This window comes from Rhodnius prolixus, unplaced genomic scaffold (genome assembly GCF_049639745.1).
Source record: "Rhodnius prolixus isolate KJV_2025 unplaced genomic scaffold, Rpr scaffold_6, whole genome shotgun sequence".
Taxonomy (NCBI): domain Eukaryota; kingdom Metazoa; phylum Arthropoda; class Insecta; order Hemiptera; family Reduviidae; genus Rhodnius; species Rhodnius prolixus.
In genome coordinates this window covers 23,657,586-23,680,342 of record NW_027411634.1, presented here as the reverse complement: position 1 = coordinate 23,680,342, position 22,757 = coordinate 23,657,586, and positions in this window count along the sequence as shown.

Below are 22,757 nucleotides of genomic sequence, written 5' to 3'. Positions count from 1 at the left end.
TAAACTCTTTTTACCTGTAAAACCCGAATTAAGGACCCCTGAATATACCAAGAACTAAAACTTTAAAGGAAGGTGGAAATTTTATGTTTAGATTGGATGCCTCAGGGTACCGAACTGTTAAAGGATTGTTCAGGCACACCCTCTCCTGCTGAAGAGGTTGAGGACTTTCCTACTAGTTCTTTTTGCGCTACTATCTCCTTTGGTCTCAAGGTTCCAAAGGTTTCAAAGCGCAACCACTCGATTGCAGCACAATCGAACAACAGGCGAGAGGCCGTCTCCTCCTCTTCCTGACACAATCTGCACAACGGTTCCGAAGCTAATAAGACCCCACCTTGTTCAGGTGCTTCCTGAAACCTACCGTGCCCCGTGAATAGGCCTGCAATCAGAGTAATCTGATTTCTACCCAAGCAGATGATTACACAGCCAAGGCATCTTAGTCTTGCTGTGTTTAACCCCAGGACACATCACCCAGTTCTTTTCGTGCTCCCTCCAGATCCAATCTCTGAGAGCCGCACGAACCGAACCCCTGGTGATCCCCAGGACCGATGAAAAGGAGTATTAGATCCATTTCTGGCCAGATGATCAGCCCTCTCATTCCCTACAATCCCCACATGACCCGGCACCCATTCCAGCCTAACTTTATTATGCCGAGCCAGTAGTTCTAGGGCCTTTCTACATTCCCAATCCAGGGAAGAGGTCATTCTGAAGGATACAAGAGCCTACAGTGCAGCCTGGCTGCCCGAAAAGATGTAGATCTCCCTATTTTCAGGTTCCATCCGCAGGTTTTCCTCAGCACATATTTTAAGCGCAAAAATCTCGGAGGTGTATCTCCCAAGAGATCTCTCATTGAGTACCTCGGTCAGGCACTCATAGTAAACTGAAACTTTTATTTGAGAAATTTGGTCAGGAGAATTTGAAAGAGGAGAACCATCGATGTAATTCTTCTCTCGGAAGAATCATTTCAATATAATGTGCGACTTTTTCGTGTTTTATATTATAAAGAAGAGTTAAATGTCTTGATGAAATTCAGAGTTCATAGAAAAATAATAAATATATGACCAAAAGTACTGGAAGAATACATTACAAATAGATAAATAGATTTTTTTAATGTCTTTTAAGATTGTTTAAAAAAAAAATGCTTCGTATAGATTTCTCTAAAACTACTGATCATAAAAATCGTGTAAATATTCTATACCTGATGTTTTAAAAAATCAAATTTCAGGTAATAATCAGTTTTAATGACGTTTAGAAGAGTTCTCTATAAATATAGCTCAACAAATAACTACTTCCTCATCTATTTGAGATGAATTATTCTGAGTATAATAGCCACAGTCACATGTATCACGTAAGCTTCCGAAGGGGCCCGAGGCTAACCGAAAGAAGTGGTGGGGGGGCCACACTTTTTCAAAAACAAAAAAGTTATGCTTTATTTTTTTTTCTCATATTTCTCTCTTGTTAATTGAAAGATTGCTTAATATTTGGTACACTAATTTGATCTATGTTTAATAGAAGAAATGGAAGGGAGTAAGTAAAGAGGTTATATTTAGGGAGCACTGGATACCCGGCGTAGATCTCAGCTGTCTGATCTTAAATTTTCTCATCCTAGAAGCCTTTAACAGCTCACTGACTGGTGAAGGTGTTATTTGTATCGAGAGAATGCTATTTGAAGGCCGACAAAAAATGTTGAAGGTGCTTTAAAAAATGTTTAAAAAATGACGTAAGTTTTGTGTGCTCTCTTTAATGATAATATAATACCAAATAATTGTAGGTAATATACAGCACGATGCTGTGAAGTATTCTCCTTAACGAGAAAACAGTGATGCACTTTATATCCGTAGAAAGTAAAGTAATGCCTTTATTTTTCCAGACTTGCTACTGGCTGCAGGATTTTCCGTCCTTTTTCCCTGCATGCTCTATCCTTGCCATCCCATCCTAAAGTTTCCTTTATACTACGCAATGAAGGTTCTATCAGACGTGCTTGACATTCAGCGCCCAATTAGGTGTCGTGGACGGAGGCGACAAGCAAACCTACTTTACTATACGTTTCTCTTATAAACCATTAAATAAAATCCAAGGCCTAGACCGAGAATCGAACCCATTACCTTTTAGCTGTGGAGGTATCGCCTCTAACCGCTCGGCTATGGTGGTACCTATTACATACAATATAATGTAATCTATATTGTATATCAGAAAAGAAGGTCATACACAAATGGAAAGAAGGTTGGCGTTTCTATTTATTTCTTATCTTTGCAAATAAAAACGAGTTTCGTACATGTAAACGCTAAATAAATAAGGCAAATTTATAGCAGCTTATTTTTCTTATTTCTTTCTTTATGAAATATCCTCATTTTTTAGCACATTTTTATGAATCTTAAATGTTATTCCTACTGTCAAGCCATTTAAAGGAGACCTAATTTGTATTGTGTGGCCAAATCCTTATCAGCATTAGGTCAAGTTTTATTAACTTGAATTTAAGCGGTTATTATCGTAAATTCTCAACTAAAACACAGCTAGAGAACATGCATGTTTATTTAAATTAGCTTATTTTAAGAAATTAGTTAGCAGCGAAGTAATACTGTTCTTGTTATTCTTAATTTATTCTCGAACAAGCTTGGGTCTAGCACAAAAAGTCGAGGTCTAGACTTGCGCGAACTAAGATTCGTGAATCCAAGAGAAAAAAAAAAAAATCATTGAATTAACCAGTTAAGTGTGTTTGACCAAATCTCTGTTACAGTGCGTTCGATGTGTATACTCGTGAAAAAATATAAAATTGCCACTTACTATAAAAACTCGAAATTTTAATAAAATACAATAAGAATATTATTTGGTGGGATGTTTCCTTTATTTTACCAATAGAACTGCCAAGTATTTTATACGGAGGGGTGTGGAGGGAGTCAGCCAAATGATAAATGGTTGGTACATGTTTGGTCTCCGCATTGGAGATTGGGGAATTACGCACACAAATAGAAGCTCTCAACCCTTGTGCAATGCTCCGTTTTTACCTTAGATAGAGGTTCAGACCTCAGTACGAGCATGATTTCATTTTGCACAGAATTCAAAGCTCTCTTTTCTTCCTTGTAAAAGCTCTTGCGTCCCTAGTTAACTAGAGCAATGCATAAGTGAAGAGGTGCAAGATTTTGAATGAGCACAGAGAATGCTCTGGTAATCTCAAGCCCCCAGAGACTGCAGAAAAAGTACTTGCAGTGACTATTACGACGTTGTAAACTTTTGGTTGTTTTGCCCTGCGTTCGACGTGTATACACGTCATTGTCTGATTTTAATTCCGCACTCTGTGGGGGGGTTTTTTAAAACAAAATTCCACGCTTAACTGGTTAAAGAAGAGGGCAACCTAGACTTATGACTGCTTCATAAAAACAGTTAACATTTTCGTAACCTTCTTCATAAGCTTGTAAGCGTATCGTAAGCTTTATACCCACTTTTATTCTACCATAAACCTTTTTTTGAATAACCTAGGTTTAAATTTTTCATTAAAATTAGAACTTTGGCCTGATTCGATTCTTGCAGCCTGATACATCACGAGCAGCGACTGAGACGCTGTTTGCTAAGAGATCTACTGAGGAACGAATGTACTGTCCAATTTTTTAAAAATATGTAAAATATTCTTATCTCTTCTCATACAGTTAAACTCTTAGCGCACTTATTCTACTAATTACTCTCATTTCCATTAATTCTACGAGTAAATACCTTCATTTCATTCACTATCTATCGCCTGCACATTTCTTATCGCTCGTTACTTGTAAATAATTATCTCGGAGGGTTGTCAGTAGATAGCTGCTCCATTCTTGCATCCAACTTTTCCTCTCTTCACATTTACCAGATTCAAATTTGTTGCAGTAGTAAATTTGTCAATAACACAATTAAATGAATTGTATACATTTAACAGATTAATTAAATTAATTTTTGGCCAATCACAAGTTGTTGCAGGTTAGAACAGGAAAAAAATAAAATAAATAAACAGAAAAGTATTAGTTCGACGTTTCGGACATCGTTACGGAAGTTTCGGTAACCACTCCCATTCCTATAGGACATCAAAGGTACCCGAAAAGTAGAACCAATCGAAGTTTCTGTTGAAAAAGAGTATAAGTATTACCTATAACAGCGATGGCCAACCTATGACCTGCGCAAGCTTTTTCACTGACCCACAAATTGCTAGGCAACCATTTGTTTGTTTACGCGGGTTGATTTAGATTTTCTAATTGTGTGGATAATTTATATTCTATCTGTATTTTTTTTTCAATCACGCATTGACACAAAAGCAATTTAAATGCTATCTATAACCTTTAGTTTGATCATTACAGTTCTAAAATGCAAATGACGACAAATGCTTTTTGTAGTATTTGAAATAAAGCAAAAGTGTTTACAAAATATCAAATAAAATGTATAATTTTACTCATATTTTGTTTGTTAAAAAAAAATCGACAACCCAAAGCAAAAAACCATATTTACGTAGATTTTTATTCAGATAAAACACACTTTTGTAAGGTTTTGTTCAAGTTATGTTTGTAAAAAAAGACTTCCATAGCACTTGTTTCGTCCCGTTTTACCCAGTTAAGCCAACTGAATTTTAAAGATGTTTAGTTTTGAAAATATTCAGTTTAAAATTTTTAAACTTAACTTTTGTGCAAATGGGTATTAGTCATCCAAGAGCTAGTACTAAAAAAAAAAAAATGAACAAAATTTGACCCACGTCTCAAAAAGGTTCGTCATTCCTGACCTATAAGTATTACAATTAAATATATTAACTTTTATCTTTTATATTAGCACTATCATGATTCAATAATTCTTTAACGTAATCCCCTGCAAAAAGAGTGTTAGAATAAGAGATTGGTAGAAGGGATAGATTAACTAAAGCCGAGGAATGAAGCTGGTGACGGAAGAGCTGTGCAGGTAGCGAGTGGTTATTGGACGTTTACTCCGGATTGATTACCTCGAAAGAATGCTAAAGAAGGGGTGACGACTATACCGATGGGCGGTACTAAAAACCGAGACCGCCCACCTGAGTGGGTAGATGGGTGGTTTCAGGATCCCCCACTATTGGTTGGTAAAAACGAGTGGAAGGGGGGGAAAAAAAGTGCGGCATTTTTATCATTGTCGGCACTTTTGTCGGTGTGAAACTGCTGGCCTCGACACTACCGCCCCTAGTGACCCCTGTCAAGCACTAACTAAATATAAAATCTCTGGGCAATGGTTTTTTTTCCTTTTTACCTTTCCTTTTATAACGAATACTTCCTCAACTTTAGGTACGAAGAACCAATTGCCTCCCACCAACGGATCCAAATTGCTCCACTCCCATTTCATTTTTTTTTTTCTTCAACTTGGAGCATTATTATTTATTTATTCATGCAAATCGCAAATTACTTCACCATTTTCTTTATCATGATTAACCTAAGTAATTTTACCTTCCTCTTTCTCCTTGCCTAATTTGCATATGAAACTGCTTATAATAGTTTTTTTTTATATAAGCATGTAAATTATACTTTAATGTTTTTTACATATTTACCTTAAAATTATATATAATAATACAGAAATTCATCAATTCTTTATTTAACATACCACTGCTTCTTATCAAGATCTTCTTGATCGTTTTTCTCCGTTCCCTTTTGAGATTGTTTAACGAGAAGGAAAATAATAAATGCTTCACCCTTGAAGAATCACAAGTTTCAAGGTTTGACGCTTAGCAAAAGTAGCAAAGTATAAAATAATCTTACAATTTAATTTTGTGTAAAGTTTTCACGCTGTGACCTTCTGCGAGAAATATAGGTTAGATGATTTTACTGTACAAGTATAAAAATAATACAAACTTGAAAAAGAACAAAGTAGGAATCAATTGGTGAGTAAAAGAAGTGAATTCTAAAATAACCATTTTAAATGAAAATCATTAAAATTTTCTAAAGAATTTCTAAAACATTACTATTGTAAACAAATTAAAGTTTTCTGCCCTGAAAAAAAATACTACAGTCGAGCCTCCCATAAAGGACACTCTCACTAGCGACCACCTCCATTTACGGACCAGTTTTTGAATTTCCCCGTTTTACCCCTATACACTTTCTATATAAAAGAACCTCCGTCTAACGGTCACTCTACTTAGCGACCGCGGACATTGATTTTCAGGGAACGGATTAAATGTTTCACCTCCCACCAACGACCACCTTATTATTAAAAGTTCGTTTGACGCGGTGATCAAAATAATTATCCCCTCTCAAGTTTTTGGGTTTTTTTCTAAAGTTTCCTATACAAGCTCCCATACATCTTGTACCATTTTAATCATTTTTCAATATTACTTAGGACGAACAATATCATTTTTTCCGATATGTCTCTCAAACGAAAGTGGTTAACTCTAGAAGAGAAAATAAATGTGTCGGAAGATTTTGCAAAAAACCAAATCGAGCCATCGTCAACTTGCCGAAAGGTTTGTTCTATTTTTCTAATAATAGATGATAGTATGATGATAATTTTACCATAAATTATTATTGTCATGAATAAATGTGATGATTATTATAAAAATTATTAACTAAGTTAATATGTAGTTTTTTGATAAATTTTTTGGATAACTAAGAAAAATTTGATGCGTATCATATAGCTAAATAATTATGCAATTATGTACGTTTTTAAATCTATTAATAATAAACAATTTTTAAATAGATGTTTGGCAAAAAAACCCATATTTTTTCATTATGAAACTTGCCTACCTCCTTCTAACGACCACCTCCAAACAGCGGCCACTTTGCTTTCCCCCGCCAGTGACCGTTATTGAGGGGTTCGACTGTATACCTAACTGATAACTGCCTTCTTAATATTTCATTCAGTCTACTTCGTTCAGCAAATCGTTCATAACCGCTCCGACAGCCTCTCTGATCCTAAATACTTCAAATCTCCAGGCCAGGGGTCGGCAACCTATTTTAAGTAGAGAGCCATTTCTCCTTAAATAATTTTAGTAAATCTTACCAAGAGCCGCAAAGATGATAGTGTAAAAGGCTCTGTAGATCAATTTGTATTCATAGGTTATTATTTTATGATATTCAATAACATTTAAATGTATTAAAACTGTCCGGTAGAACAGTTGTATAAGGGTTGACGTCAAAAACTGCACGAAAAAGAGTAACGTTGAAAAACGCCCAACTTTGACAATTCTATCCTATTTATTTTCATATATTGCAAAGTATTTTAATATAATTCTATTCAATTTCAAACCAAATCTCAATTTAAAATTCTTTTTGAAAAAATATCTTCACTTTAATAAATGTAATTTTCATTCGTTTCAATAAAATTGAAATATACAATTTATTTTGGACAGACTGAAGAGCCACAAAATTTGGATAAAAGAGTCGCATGCGGCTCGCGAGCCGCGGGTTGCCGACCCCTGTCCTAGGCAATCCACTTCTCCTTAAAAGGAATTTGTAATTAATGTTATCAAAAACTATCTAAGCGAATGTGAAATTACCACCAATTAATCCCTTTTTTACATTTTCACGTTTCAAAGTTATTTATGAAATACAATTCTATTTGCAATGCGTCTCTTTGCTCAACGCCGTCATTCAAAAAAGCGTAACAAGAATTTATAGCATCGCGCTAATTCTAAAGCAAAATGGCTAGTTTTCCTTTTGCTGTAATTACAGAACTGGAACGGCCACATTTGGTAATTATAGATCGTCTAGGTTACGTTTTGTTTTATTACCGAATACCATGACTTCTTGAGAAAATACCAACTGATTATAGTGAAAGCTACAGTGGCAACGTTGGGCTTGGGCCAAATATATTGAACTTAATGTGACAAAATTTATAGTATTTTGTCTTAAAAAGATAAAAATGTTGCTCTGAAGTCTCTAAAATTGGCTTAATCTTTGAATTATTAGAATGTACAAAGCAAATGATTCTAATATTTATTTCTACATATTTTTGCTCATTATATAACTCAGTCGAACCTCTCAATAATGGACCCTGGCCGGGGAAAGCAAAGTGGCCGCTGTTTGGAGGTGGTCGTTAGAAGGAGGTAGTGCAAGTTTCATAATGAAAAAGTATGGGTCTTTTTTCCAAACATCTATTTAAAAATTGTTTATTATTATTAATACATTTAAAAACGTACATAATTGCATAATTATTGCAGCTATATGATGTGCATCAAGTTTTTCCTAATTATCCAAAAAATGTATCAAAAAACTACATATTATTGACTTAATTAATAATTTTGATAATAATCATCACATTTATTCGTAACAATAATAATTTATGGTAAAACTATCATCATACTATCATCTATTATTAGAAAAATAGAACAAACCTTTCGGCAAGTTGACGATGGCTCGATTTGATTTGGTTTTTGCAAAATCTTCCAACACATTTATTTTCTCTTCTAGAGTTAACCACTTTCGTTTGAGAGACATATCGGAAAAAATAATATTGTTCGTCCAAAATAATATTGAAAAATGATTAAATTGGTACAAGATGTATGAGCTAGCTTATATAGGAAACTTTAGGAAAAACCAGAAAAAAAGAAAAACTTGAGAGGGGATAATTATTTTGATCACCGCGTCAAACGAACTTTTAATAATAAGGTGGTCGTTGGTGGGAGGTGAATGAAACATTTAATCCGTTCCCCAAAATCAATGTCCGCGGTCGTTATGTAGAGTGTCCGTTAGACGGAGGTTCTTTTATATAGAAAGTGTATAGGGGTAAAACGGGGAAATCCAAAAACTGTCCGTAAATGGAGGTGTTCGGTAGTGAAAGTGTCCTGTATGGGAGGCTCGACTGTAGATGGTTTCGATGTTATCGATGTTGACTTGCCGAAATGTAATAATCTGGTAGTAGGGAAGGAATTAGCTGCTCCTGAATTCCCATCCTGGGTTCGACCCAACTGAGGGCCTTTATAGATTTTTTTTCTTCCTAGAATCTTCTTACAGCTAACTTTCGGTGATGGATGGAGTTTTCTGTGATGAGAGAGCACTGTTAGAAGACGTACAGGACATTAAAATTAAAGTTCTAAGCTGCAACGACCTCAGATGTTGACGCAACATAAGTAAATAAACGCATAATAGGGTTTGCGGAATGAAGTATGTGCCCAACTCTTAACTCTTTCCAGAGCCCCACTTCAGGATGCCCAAAGAAAAATTTCAAACCATAATGTCCAGTATTAGGGGTTTTTCAATGTCGAAGACATTCTAATAACACCAATTTTCGCAAAATCCGCGCTGCTATCCAAGCGATTCTCCTCGTAGTGATCCTCTTGCTCTTTCATTTCCGAATCGACCCCATTCTTTCAAACCATTTTGAGATCAATTTATAAAAACCATTTTCATTCTTAGATGATAACAAAATGGAAATTTCCAGTGGAGGCAAAAAACATATTCTCAAATACTCTATTTCCTGTTATTAGACATTAGAAAAAGTAATCAATTTAAACCGGAAGACTGTCAGCAAAGAATGAATTGTTTTTGTAAAAGGAAATGATTTAAACTGATTAGTAATGAATCGTAAAAAGGATGTTTCTAATTGTATTGCTATATTGGTTTATTCGCCTTCCTTATTAAACTCACGAAATGATTAATTTTTCTTTCTTTATATTTGAAAAAATATAATTATTTGTTGTTTCCGTGGCTTCCTGTAAAATGTCTACGAATAAACATATGTTTGTTTTGTAATTAATTGCAAAATAGATGCAAATTTAATAAAAGAATAGATATTACATTGTTAACTTTTGTCTACTTTTGCAAAATAGATGCAAATTTAATAAAAGAATAGATATTACATTGTTAACTTTTGTCTATTAATTTTACTGTTTCTCGTTACTATTTCTTGATCAGATAAGAACATTAGACGGTTAATTTATTTAAAAAAACTGTCGCTAAAACGAATTTACCGAATCTAGGAAAGGAAAAACGAGTAAAATGGTATCCTGATACTGTGGTGCCAATATGTACAAGTCAAGTGGTGCCAGTTAATAGCTGATGAAAACGTTTGATAGTTTAATAAATAGTGATAAAACTTGAATATAATTGTTTGATTACCTCGCTTCAGGTCTCATTTAAGAGAGATGGGCACCATTATCAGATGTGGGCCCAAAGTGTTGGCTGCTATATCCGAGTAATTGCCTTGCGAAAGGCATTTCCACATCGGGCTAAATTTAGATAGCAGAAAATTGAATAGAAAATTCATCCTGATCACAATTTCTGGCAATCTTTTCTTGACTGACTCAAACACAACTTGGTTACCGACAAAACAATTGATAATGATAAAAATATAATACGTAGCTTTTGTTAAAAATTGACTAACTCTTGGTAATAAATTTGACTTGTTAAAAATTTGTTTTAATTCTAATATTATTGACTGTAATGAACTTTTAACCGTCCATCCTTGAGACCCGAATAGCAAGCCTAAAGAAAAACGATAAACGGAGCTCAGTTGAAGACAAAAATCCATTCTGGAATTGGACATACTCAGATTCAGAACAGAAGCTACAAGTGGGACAAAAACCTGAATCGGATTCAGCTAATAACTTCAACAGTTATGCTGTTCCACCAAAGGTTCTGAATCTAATCTCTCAGTTGTTGGATGTTTCATCTCTCAGTTGTGAGCCACTTTAAAAATCACAATGGCTGATTAGATTGTGGTTAAGTCTGTGAAAAAACCTAGAAAGAAACATCTAAGTTACAGAAACAGAATGAAATCTTATTCTATCATCATCAAAAACAACGCTCAAGTTAGTATTCTAAGTTCAAAGTTTCATTTTCAGTAGTTTTTGGTAATAGTTTCGAATATTAGCCATTATAAAATGTTTTATTCACAACTACTTGGGAATAAATAGAAGATTTTTTTTGGTTTTTGGACGGTCATCAGGATTAAATAGAAATTCCTTTTTACTTTGCCAATGTTTCGATTGTTTATTACAATCGAACAGGACTACAACTTTGTATTGAATTCATAAAAACAATTCATTCCTGTTTATAGCTCAAAAGATGTTTTGAATTGATAATCGAAATGTCGGCACAATAAAAAAAAAAGAATATTAGTTCTTCTCTCATCAACTCTCCAAAACTCACCCAAAAAAATCGATCATTCTATGATGCGCACCCTTTCCTATCTTATCGATCTTACGGGAATCCCAGTCTGACAACATAAACTAAATTTTTGTTTGAGAATCCATGAAAAAAGTCACAGAAACAAGAATCGTAATAAAAATGTCACAGAATGAAAGAACAGGACAAATTTATGTTTATTTCATCTTATACAATACTTATATCTTGCTCTCTTGATAGATTTCTAACTACATATGTAGATTGTAATGTAAGTTTGGATGACATTTTTTTCTAATTTAATGAATATTGATAATACGAATAAAATTGATAATGTTTATTTTTTTGTAAGGTCTGTCCTAAGCATCCTCTTCCTTGTACAGATCTGGTGCGCTACCTTGGGCTCTACGTAGACAAGTGATGTGGAACCCACATACTAGACTTAAAAGACAAGCAATGACAAAACGTGCGAAACTACTTTACAGACTACTTGGACGACGCTCCAAATTGCCCATTGAACTTAAACGTTTAATATACAGTACTATTCTCAAACCTATGTGGACTTACGGAGTAGAGCTGTGGGGTTCAGCCAAACCTACAAACATACGGACTGTACAAACATTTCAGTCAAAACTGCTCCGACAGATAGCTGACGCTCCTTTCTACGGTGACTAACCTCACTCTTCACAACGACCTCAACATTCCCTTCATAGACCAACTAGCCAAGACTAAATACCAAAAATTCCACACTACTCTCTCGACTAGCTCTAATCCTCTTGTACTGTCTCTCGCTTCCTCTGACATCCCTAAGGCTGGAAACATAGTGGAGCGGCGGGCAAAGCGGCGATGATAGCTACTTCAGATCAAAGAGAGCGACGAGCAGCGAGCAATGATTCGCATGCACATAGTGACGAGCTTAGTCGCGTTCTCCTTTTGACAAAACAAGATGGAGGAACTATTTTTATATGAAAATTCTTCGTTGAAACTTTGGTATTTGCAGCAGCTTAGTAGTAGGAGCTGCAGTGTACATGACATAAATAAGTTTAGAAATGAACTTGGTGAATTTCATCACTTGTACCAACAACTTCGGGAGCATCCTGGCAAGTTTCATGCGTATTTTCGAATGTCTATATCAACATTTGATTACATGTTAGCCCAGTGTAACCCCATTAATCAAAATCAAATTTTATTGTTTTTGAGTAATACAGCTCATAACATGAGTTAGGCACAATATAGAAAAATTAACTATTTAGGTTATTTACTAAATACAAATCTGTGTAACCCCATTAATCCTAGCAGTTACTTTAAGATAAGAAAATCAAAATAAATAAACATAAAATAGAAATATATGCAGATAAAAAGAAATTAGTCAATTAAAAAAACACAATAATTTTATTAAATCACTACACCATGATTTGTCATAAATTAAAAATAAATGTAGCAAAAATTACCTGAATTCTCCATTAACTACTAATTGTTAATTAATTTAAACTATTAATTATTAAAAACTATTGTAGCTTCACAAATACTATGGCCCCACAGAGGTTTCTTTAAACAAACAACCAATAATGTATCAATATCCATAACCTTTGAAAAATAACCTTTACAAATTGAGCGCGATGAGAGCGAAGAAATCAAACATGTCATAACGCTTCGCTCTACTCTTTATAGATAGCGTTGCTCTATCTTTGCTTTGCTCGCCACTATGCGCGGTCCCATATGTTTACCTGTGTTTGATTTCGCCGCTTTGCTCGCCGCTCCACTATGTTTCCAGCCTAATACTCCTCGCCGACTGAATCGCCAGTGGCCCCGCGACTTCCTTACAGTCTGAAGACCTAAATTATTACTCTCCTCTCTCCTCCTCGTATCTCCTCCTCTATTCTCCTCCCCACATTCTCCTCTCTCCTATAGGGAGTTTCTCTCCTCCTGCTCTCCTCCAGCACCAGTTCACCATATTGTCTTCTTATTTACTTATTGTATACTTTATACAGATTGTAAATAACAAAATAAATTAAAAAAAAAAAAATTATTTTTTATTTGTATTCTAAGAAATGCATTCTGTTTTTTTGTTTGTCACTCGACTCTATTTGTATGAGGAATTCCTCAAGACAAAATAATGAATTATTATTATTATTATTATTTCATTTCTGACTCCTTATTAGGGAAATCACTTAGGGGGTGGACTTTGCCGCAACCCCTTATCTAAATTACTATCTATCTCTCGGAGTTAAAAACTATAAATCCAAATAATAACGGGCTGCACCCAGCGATTGGCTGTATTGATCTGCTTAATGGGCAGCACTCAGGAACTTTCGGACGATATGGACCATATCTAGGAGGACTGCCTTCTGCGCCTCTACAACCAGATCAGTGGATAGGCCCAACTCATTGACAGCAGTCACCGTTGTCCTGGGCACGAGGCCACTCGTGGAAAGTATTATAGGCGCAATCGTCGTTTTGTCCAGGTTGTACATTTCTCTTAGTTGGAAACTAAGGTCCTGGTACTTCCGGATCTTTTCGCCCCTGCTTTTCTGCATGTTATCATCTTATTATTATTATTATGATGATGATGATGATTATTATTATTACTTATATCTTGTAACAGCACTATATCTGCCCTTTCTTTAAAGATTTATTATTTCATATAATTTCCAAACATGAAGTCACTCGGTAGAGTGTATGTGCCATTTTATCGTCTAAATTTTTATGGTTTCTTTCTATTTTTTCGTCAAATTCCTAAGTAGTTTCAAAGTTAGCCAAATAAATGCGAGGTAAAGGAAATATATATCTAGGCATTTAAAGGGGTCTCCAAGGGTGCAGTTCGTGAGGCTCTCAGAGATTGGGTCATGGAGAGAACATGAAAAGTACTGGGTGATGCTTCCTGGGGTCAAACACAGCAAGAGTGCCATGTCCTTGCTGTGTAAACAAAGAGACCAAAGAGACTCTGGGCTTGGACAGAAATCAGATTACTCTGATTACAGGCCTTTTCACAGAAAGCACCTGCCCAAGATAGGGGCTTATCAGCTCGGAACCGTCGTGCAAACTGTGTCAGGAAGAGGAGGAAACGGCCTCTCACTTGCTATTCTGCGCTACGATATCTTAGGAACTTTGAGGCCAATGGAGATTGTAGCGCAGAAGCAACTTGTAGGGAAAGTCCTCTACCTTCATAGAAGGGGAGGTTTCATCTACTAGACTTAAAGGGGAAGGCACAATAAGCCTCTTGGTGGCTGTGGTGCCGTGAGGCATAGATCCCGTCCTGCTTTAAAGCTTATTTGATTATCAAAATAGTAACATATAAATCAATTGCCTAATAAATGTTTTATTAGAGAAAGTATAAAGTAACGTTTTTCAATGAAAATGTTTTTAACCAAGGCTTCAACATTGAGGATTATGTTGTTAAAGTCCTTCACAACGCTGATAATGGATTTATTCGTTACTAGTGGGTGTGTAGATATTTTATAAAGGTAGGCTACTTAGTAGAAAATTGCCTTCTACCATTGCAAGATTATATTGATATTAAGGCAACTATAGATGGCAGAAGAAGTGAGATATGTTCAGTGGCGACCAGCGGAGAGTGGTGTTGGCTAACATGTCCACCAGTATGTACATTTATAAATTCTCAACTTTGTACCTAATTGCTTTCTGTTTAGTATTCAAAGTAGAATATATATATGTATATATATCTGGGGGCTTTTATTTACTCTTGTTTTGTATTGGTATGTTTTGTTATCTTTTTAAGACAAACTCCTTCTGCCAGTTACCACGGTAAGTGTGTTTTAGTGCGAGCAGAACTCACTTATAAACTGCCCACGCCAACTTGCTAGGACACTTACCTCCGCTCCTCAGCTCCAAGACACAGCTTAGATCGTGCGATAATAATAATTTCCAGTATATATTTAGTTGGCTCAATTTTAAAATCGATTTACCTTTATATGCATTTAGGTGTTTACTTATTATACACCCGTTATTTGCAGTTCAATGCACTTTCTATGCTTCGCTAGTAATAAAATTAAATTCTAATAGCAGGCCACTTGGATCTTAAAAGAACTGTTTTTAAACTCATATTGATTTTTCACATTATTAACGGAATGCACTAAAAGGTTTACTTTATCTATTTACCATTAAACAACATCGTTATTCGATCCATTCAAAGAACAGAATAGAGCAGCGATTCCCAACCTTTTTCTGGCTCGCGTACCACTTGGTAGTCATGCTAAATTGTACCACTTCGTAAAAATGATCGTATTTCGTGAAATTTATTATTCCAAGTGTGCTATTTTATTATTATTATCTTTATTTGTATAGAGGTACAATATAGGCTGCTACAAAGGATTCCAAGTTCATGTTCACTTTATAAAGTGTTAGATCTTAAAACTTTTTTAAACAATTAAAATTATTAAATGATTTACAAAGTTCTTCTTTAGGATTATTTTATTTGTTTATATGGAGTGGGATTCTAAAACTATCATAGACTGGACAGCTGATAAACAATTAATGTTTCCGGCTCGTTATTATTACACATTAAACAATGATCTTTGGGGTTTGATTGTATAAATTATATTATTGATTTTAAATTTCATAAAATAAGGGCCACCCAATTTTATTTCAGAAAGAATTCATATAAGTTTTTTTTTTTATTTTTATTTTTTGGCATTGGCTTCCGCCATACAGCCAGCATCGTCTAGGTGCTTATCACTAGAATATCACTCACTCTCCATTCTTACTTATAGATACATTCGCTTCACACATTCATCATTCTACTATATACCGCTATTTACATAAACTACTGCTAATGGATGGAGCAGCACTCTGTGCTCCTACCATCCTTCTACGAGCTTAACCAAAATTAAAATCACGTAATCCTTCTCTAAGCATTTTCTTCCATTCATACTAATTCGGCTATCGCTTTTAAATACATTCATATTTCATTGCTAGCTCTGCTATCGACTTAAGCACATAAATGTTGGTGGAGAATATAATGTCTTCGTAGCGAAATGGTGCATCTAAATACCTGTATATATCGTCAAACATGCGTTTCCTTTCTACCACATAACGTGGACATATCATTATTACATGTTTGAAATCCTCCTCCTCATTGCAATCTACGCAAAGAGGAGAGGACCTTTTGTTGATCCTGTGTAGATACGATCCGCACACCGCGTGGTTCGCTCTCAGCCTGCTTATTGTCGTAACAACCCATTTATTAGTGACAGTTCCCTTCACTAGAATAAATTCATATAAGTTGAAAAGAAATTACTTTATCTAAATATTGTTGACCATCATTTTGTTATAAATTTTGTGAATTCCAAAATATATTATACATAATGTTATTTACTTTTTTTTAAATCAGTCAAATGCAAATGTTCCCTGTTTTATTATAGAAATATTAGGTTTGTGATATAAACATTCTAATGAGCAATTCTAATTCTAGAAGGGCTTTGAAATCCAATTATCATTTGTGTTTTCGGGTTTTGGAAAATACTCCATGAAAGACAATTTTAATCCTGATAAATGTGCTGTTATATTTTCTCGTACATCTTGAGACTGAGTAACCTTATTACTGTACATATTAACAACTTTACTGCCTAATATTATTAATTAAAATAATTTTTATGAATGATAGGTAAAAACGTTTTTATGATTAATTTTTATGTCCGCCATTATTGATTATTTTTTGTGTACCACCAACCAGCAACTCCCGTACCACAGATTGGGAAACGCTGGAATAGAGGATACAGCCCATGCAAATGACGCAGCACTTAAAACCAAACCAAAAGACATTATCCTTAATGTCACAAATAAAAGTTTTACATCTACATGTATGCAACGAATTTACAAAGTTTACAAGAAACTGCTCTAAATATTATTACAACCACCTCTTCGACATACTAGAAGCAAACGGAAATAAAGGAAGAAATTTGAGGAGAGAAGTGTAGATCCTTCTCGCCTCTTAAAACGCTTAAATATTTAGTTACCCTTTAACTTTTACTACATTCCGTAAGAATTGTACAATACTCTGATGTTATACGAGTACATACAGTTTAAAAAAAAAAAAACTGGCAGTGTCATGGACACGGCCGTGTGTTGTACGTGAATACGTTTACGTAACGGGTTATATTTTTTATATAAAATATTTTTATTTATGTATTTAGGATGAAATCAAGGAAACAAATCGACGATAGAACACAATCTATGCCTATACAGTCCGTTGTCGATGTAGAAGCGATTTCATCATCCACTTGCAGAATTTCAACCGCCCCAGCTGCAGATGTACTGACACCGTCGTTGATCCGCTCGGCCGCATTCATTCCTTTATGTTCCCGGCACAGCTTGACTCGGTCATATGGAGTTTTATTATTACCATTCGATTGTTCTTGAGAAGACTTTTCCACACCGTATACGATCTCTGTATTTGGTTTTGGCTTTTCGACGCGTATAGGCCGACATTATATATTTTTTTATTCTAACACCTTATTATATTCACTGTCACTATTTTACACTAATGTTTTATACACAATCGATAGATTGTGACCGCAGCTGGCGATTAAAACTTAAACGAACATCGTGGCTTCTCCGAGTCAAAAGTTATACTAATTGCAAATCTCGATACGCAGCAAAATGATCTCAAAATGGCGGCTCTTCACCCTCAATCGCGCGCGATGCGTCACAGTCCTCGCTTATCGTAATGAATTCTTTGATCCTTTAGCTATCCAGTGGTCTAATTTAATTTTGGATGTAGACGATAGATTCGAAATTATAATGCCGAACAAACTGTATCCCCGATTTTATCATTAGGTTTTTTGCATTGCCTCCATATGATAGCAAATTTAAAGACGTATTCACGTCAAAAAAAGAAGAAGAAGTATTTGTTGATCTTAGTGCTATGTTATTTTAATTAAGGCTCCAGCTAGAAGTTTGTTTTAGCATAAAAGTCGCACAGGAAGTCTAATAGCTTATTGAACAGTAATAGTGAACCCTAACATCCTGCTTTAACGTTACATACGCATAATATAGCCCAAATTGCTCTTCACAAGTTGCTTTAGGAAAAAGCTACATTGAGATAAAAAACACACAAGCAAAAAACATAAAGAAAAGTAGTGCCCTATTTTTCAAAATATGAATAATAGTGTTGGTGTTTTTACATTGTGACAGACAGACAAACATTTCTGGAACTGCTTAAAAGCGTTAGGAATATTGTAATCTTTTTCATAACAGAATAAGCACCGTTGTATGAGAATTGGTTGCATACAAAATTCTATACAAGATCCCAGCTAGTACTGTAAATAAAATAATACAGAAGATATACAGGCAGTCACTTCTAACTGTTAACTCTATTTACCGTCCTCGATACGCTGGAATCAACGATTATCTTCCCATTTCCTTTCTCACTTAAAATCGTAACAATAATTTTTTTTTTTTTTAAGAGCTAATTCAATGATGAAGAAGATTTCTTTTAGTAATTTTCTCACTTTATTTTTTACATTTCTCTTGAATTAAGTAAATTGTTTGACCTAATTTTTCCATTAAAAATTATTAAAATCCTTCTTTGTTTGTCTCTTCAAATTCTTGCTGCTATCATCTCTAATTACTTTAAGTATTCAGGAGCATAAGTGTATGAAGACGTTACTGAGTTTCAGTTAAGGAATAAGCACGGCCAGCAAAGAAGTCACTGCGTCCAGTAAAGGCTTCCTTGGTAGCCAAGGAAGTGTTGAAGAAGAGTCGATGGACATACACACAAACTATTGGAATAAAATTGGAAATTCCATTTTTCTATTTGTAATTTTTCTCCAAAATAGAGTTTTTACTTTAAGCTTGCATTTTTTTATTTTATTTGCGTTTATTTATGCTACAATCAGCGCGTTAGCGCTATAAGTAACAGTGATACAATAGAGTAGTAAACGATAAGGTAACGATTGAAGAAGTTACCCAGTGGTAACACTCCAAAATATTATAAGGTTAGTCTCTTCACTTGAGAGGAGATCACGAGGCCACTCACTGTCTTTTAAGACGTCTTGTCGGGTTGTCAGGAAGAGTTCTTGAAGAAAGATTTTTGTGCCAGAGGATATATATATGAGAGTGCCGGCTGAAGTGGTGTTTTCTGTATCGTGTTTTCAGCAACTTGGGTGACAAAAGGAATGTTAAAGTCAGTGTGTATAGTCAGGTTGGAGACATAAAATGGAGCGTATACAATAGTTCGAAGTATTTTAGATTGAAGAGATTGAATCCTTTGGAGATTGGAGCGTTTGGTTGAACCCTACAGCTCTATTCCATACACCCAGATGGGTTTCAAAATAGAAGTATAAATCAGTCTTCTGTTGTCTGTAGAGAGTTTTGATCTATCGTCTAAGAGTCTTTTAAGTAGTTCTGTTCACTCGTACTTCGCTAGACTTGGAACAGATAGCAACAACAGAACCTGTGTTTTAATTTCCAGGCTTTTTTAAAAAAGAAATTGCCTTAAATTGCTCTCATTCATGAGTTTAAATTTTGAAATCAACTGAAGAAACTAGGCCGATTTCTTTCTAAAAGATGTGAAATCACTCATTCATTTCACAAGTTTTTAAGTGACATTTGTAATAAGAAACGTTGTTAATAATTACCGAGACTTTTTACTACTTAAAATGTACATAGATTTCTTAATAACATCTGGTTTTGTTTGCCGTAATGAATATACTTATTAAACTAAACGAAATATATAATAATAATTATCTGCATAACCCGAAAAATATAATTTGAATTCCAACGAAGAAGTTAAAATACATTAAGCGAAGAAAAATATCTGTATAGGAGAGAGATAATTTTACAATTATTATTGTACATATAAAGAGTTTTTGAATTATTGCGTCTTGAAAATTATTTAGTGAAAACAAGGATGTGATGGTTGCGTGTCAGGTCTTCTCTAATGTAATTGGATTGTTGAGCAATACTCTCATTTACACTGGTTCAGTTTAGTGCATTCCTCTGCGCCCAAACGCTCTTTAAACGTTATTATTTCTAAGCGATTCTTCTTTCAAATGAAACCATTATCTATCCCACGCAGTTCTTTAAATCTAGAACTAATTTTGTGTACACCTTCTCATCAACTGACATTATCTTTAACAATTGGCGATGTACGTTGTTTAATGAATGGAAACATGGTTCGATTTTATGAAAGTTTGTACGCTGGGCTCTCTAGAAGTTCAAAAGGCTCTTCCCAAAACTCATGACTTCTTTCTTGCATCCAACCTAACACTGTTCGTAAGTTAGCCAGGATCTAACCACTTCTCAGTTTACTGGTTAGATGCTAATTTACAGAGTAGTGTTCCCTACACTTCATTCCTTCAACCTGACACAAACCTATCCTCTACCTTTATATCGTTACTGCTGGAAGATCTTCTAACTGATCTTAAAACCCTGAACTGGTATCGTTGGGTCAGATTTTGTAGGAATTAACTATAAACATCTCCCCTTCTCTGAATTCTCCTCTTTCATCTTCACCAACAATCGACCAGACAAATCAGTCGTTCTTGAGCAGTGCAAGTAAATAAAATATAGGTTTTGGGTCAAATTTGACCCGACAATACCATTTACGTTATAACTTTTTTTCTATTTTTATGTTTTTGGAGTTTGTTTTCTGTTCTATTCTTTAATATTATTGCTAATAACTGGTTCTGTTCAGTTAAGCTGGTCCATGAACTAGGAAAGCTAAATTTGTCTTACTCGGGGACATTACGAAAAAAATAAAAAAGAAAACCCCTCTTATATAATTCCAAATAAAGAAAACTACCGTCGGAACTTCATTGTTTGTCTTTACTGGCAACAAAACGGTGGTGTTTTGTACCAAAACAAAACAAGTATGTTATACTCGCATCATGATAATTTAGCACTTGCAGAATTATAAAAAAAATTGCATTTTGCATTTTTTAACTTTTTTTTGTTTTTCTTAATCTTATGAAACAAATTTAACAAAATATTCACCATTTTCGTTTGCTAAATAAATTTTCTAAGAAAAACTAAATTGACTTTAATTATATCAATCACCTTTTAAAAGTAATGTGCATTTAAAGTTTCGGGTCAAAGCGGGCCCGACGATACCAGTTGAAGTTGAGATTTTGAGGATACCAGTTAAGGGTTAAAGCGCAGTTTTATTAATGGGATAATTGACAAGAATGAAACCAAAAGCAACCTTAACTTGTTGTGAAGTTGTTTCCAACACTTCAATATGCAAATATAAATCAAATCAATAAATCAAATCAATAAATCAAATCCTCATTTTATAAAAGTTTAAAAAAAAACAAAGTTCACTGTTTTTTTCTTTTTTATTTCCTGAATAGAATGATGTAGGTTGGGAAGATGAAAGTTTGATAGAGTTACAAGTATCTAGGTACCACTGGTGTATGACGAAGGTTATGATTGAATAAATGGAAATTGAACAAGCTAGAGCAAGATGGGAATATTCCTGATACGCTTCACATTAATTCTTGTGATTCATGTTGTATAGACTCGGCACCCAAAATCTTACCAATTAATGGACCCTAATTTAAAAAGTGGCGAGTGCAGTTTGCCTCTGTTCACACTCAATGGCCAATTAGCGAATGTTTTGAAGATGATCTAATGAAACAAATTGTCTAAAACGTTGATATTCATAAATGACCTCTTTGGAACAGACAGGTTACAAGTTCCTATTTGCCAAATATTTGTAGAATGACTTATGCGGTTGAGTATCCCTTTTTACATTCATACATGAGAAGTTGTCAGAGCTAGAACCCAAAGCTTATCAATTAAACCTCCAAATTTGATTAAGGCTAGTTAATAGATGTTGCCCATCAGGTTGCATTCAAAACTCCTCATGTCAACCTTGTCTTGTACGCTGATGACGTCTTGGAGAATGGACACCATCATCAAACAGATTTACTCTTGCAATAGACAGACTTACAAAATTCTACAGCAAATGGAAAATTAAAATTAACCACGACAAGACAAATGCTATACTCTTCACCAAACGCAGACCCTCCTTTAACCGACTTATAAGACATAATAACACTCTCATTCCATGGTCTACCCACGTTAAGTACCTAGGCCTAACTTTAGACAACCAACTGACTTTCACTACGCACGTTCAGGACAAAGTAAACGCAGGCAAACTGGACTACAAGACTATTATTTCCTCTTCTCTCACTTGACTCCAAAATGACTGTGTGACCAACAAACTCCTCCTCTACAAAGTAGTCATTAGGCCCCGATGTTGCTCTATGCCTGCTCCGCCTGGAGCCTGGACTTTTAGTAGCAACATCAAGCAACTTCAGGACAACGCAAAACAAAAACAAAATGACTCTCCACGATGCACTAGTCATTGACTCACTCCACGGAGACTGCGTCCATTATTCCCGTGTACTCCTATATCCAAAATCGTCTGCTCAAACTCCTTTCCATCCTAGACTGCCATCCTAATCCACTCTGCCGCTACATAGCCTCCTACAGATCCTTCTACAACATACAGGCACAGTAGACTAAAACATATCCTACTCTAACTTTCTACACTAGCTGCAGGTTTTTCCTCTCCGCATTCAAAACCAGAAACTCCCTTATTCAGCTAGTGTTTTGTAATAGATTTACCTTAGTGACGTTCCAGTTCTCGAAGGATCCATCTTCTGCCTGATACATATGTATACCTGTCTGAAAACATGAGATTTAGTTTAAAATTTCATCAATAACTCGGATTCTAATCCAAATTTCTGTGACAGCGCAAGAAAT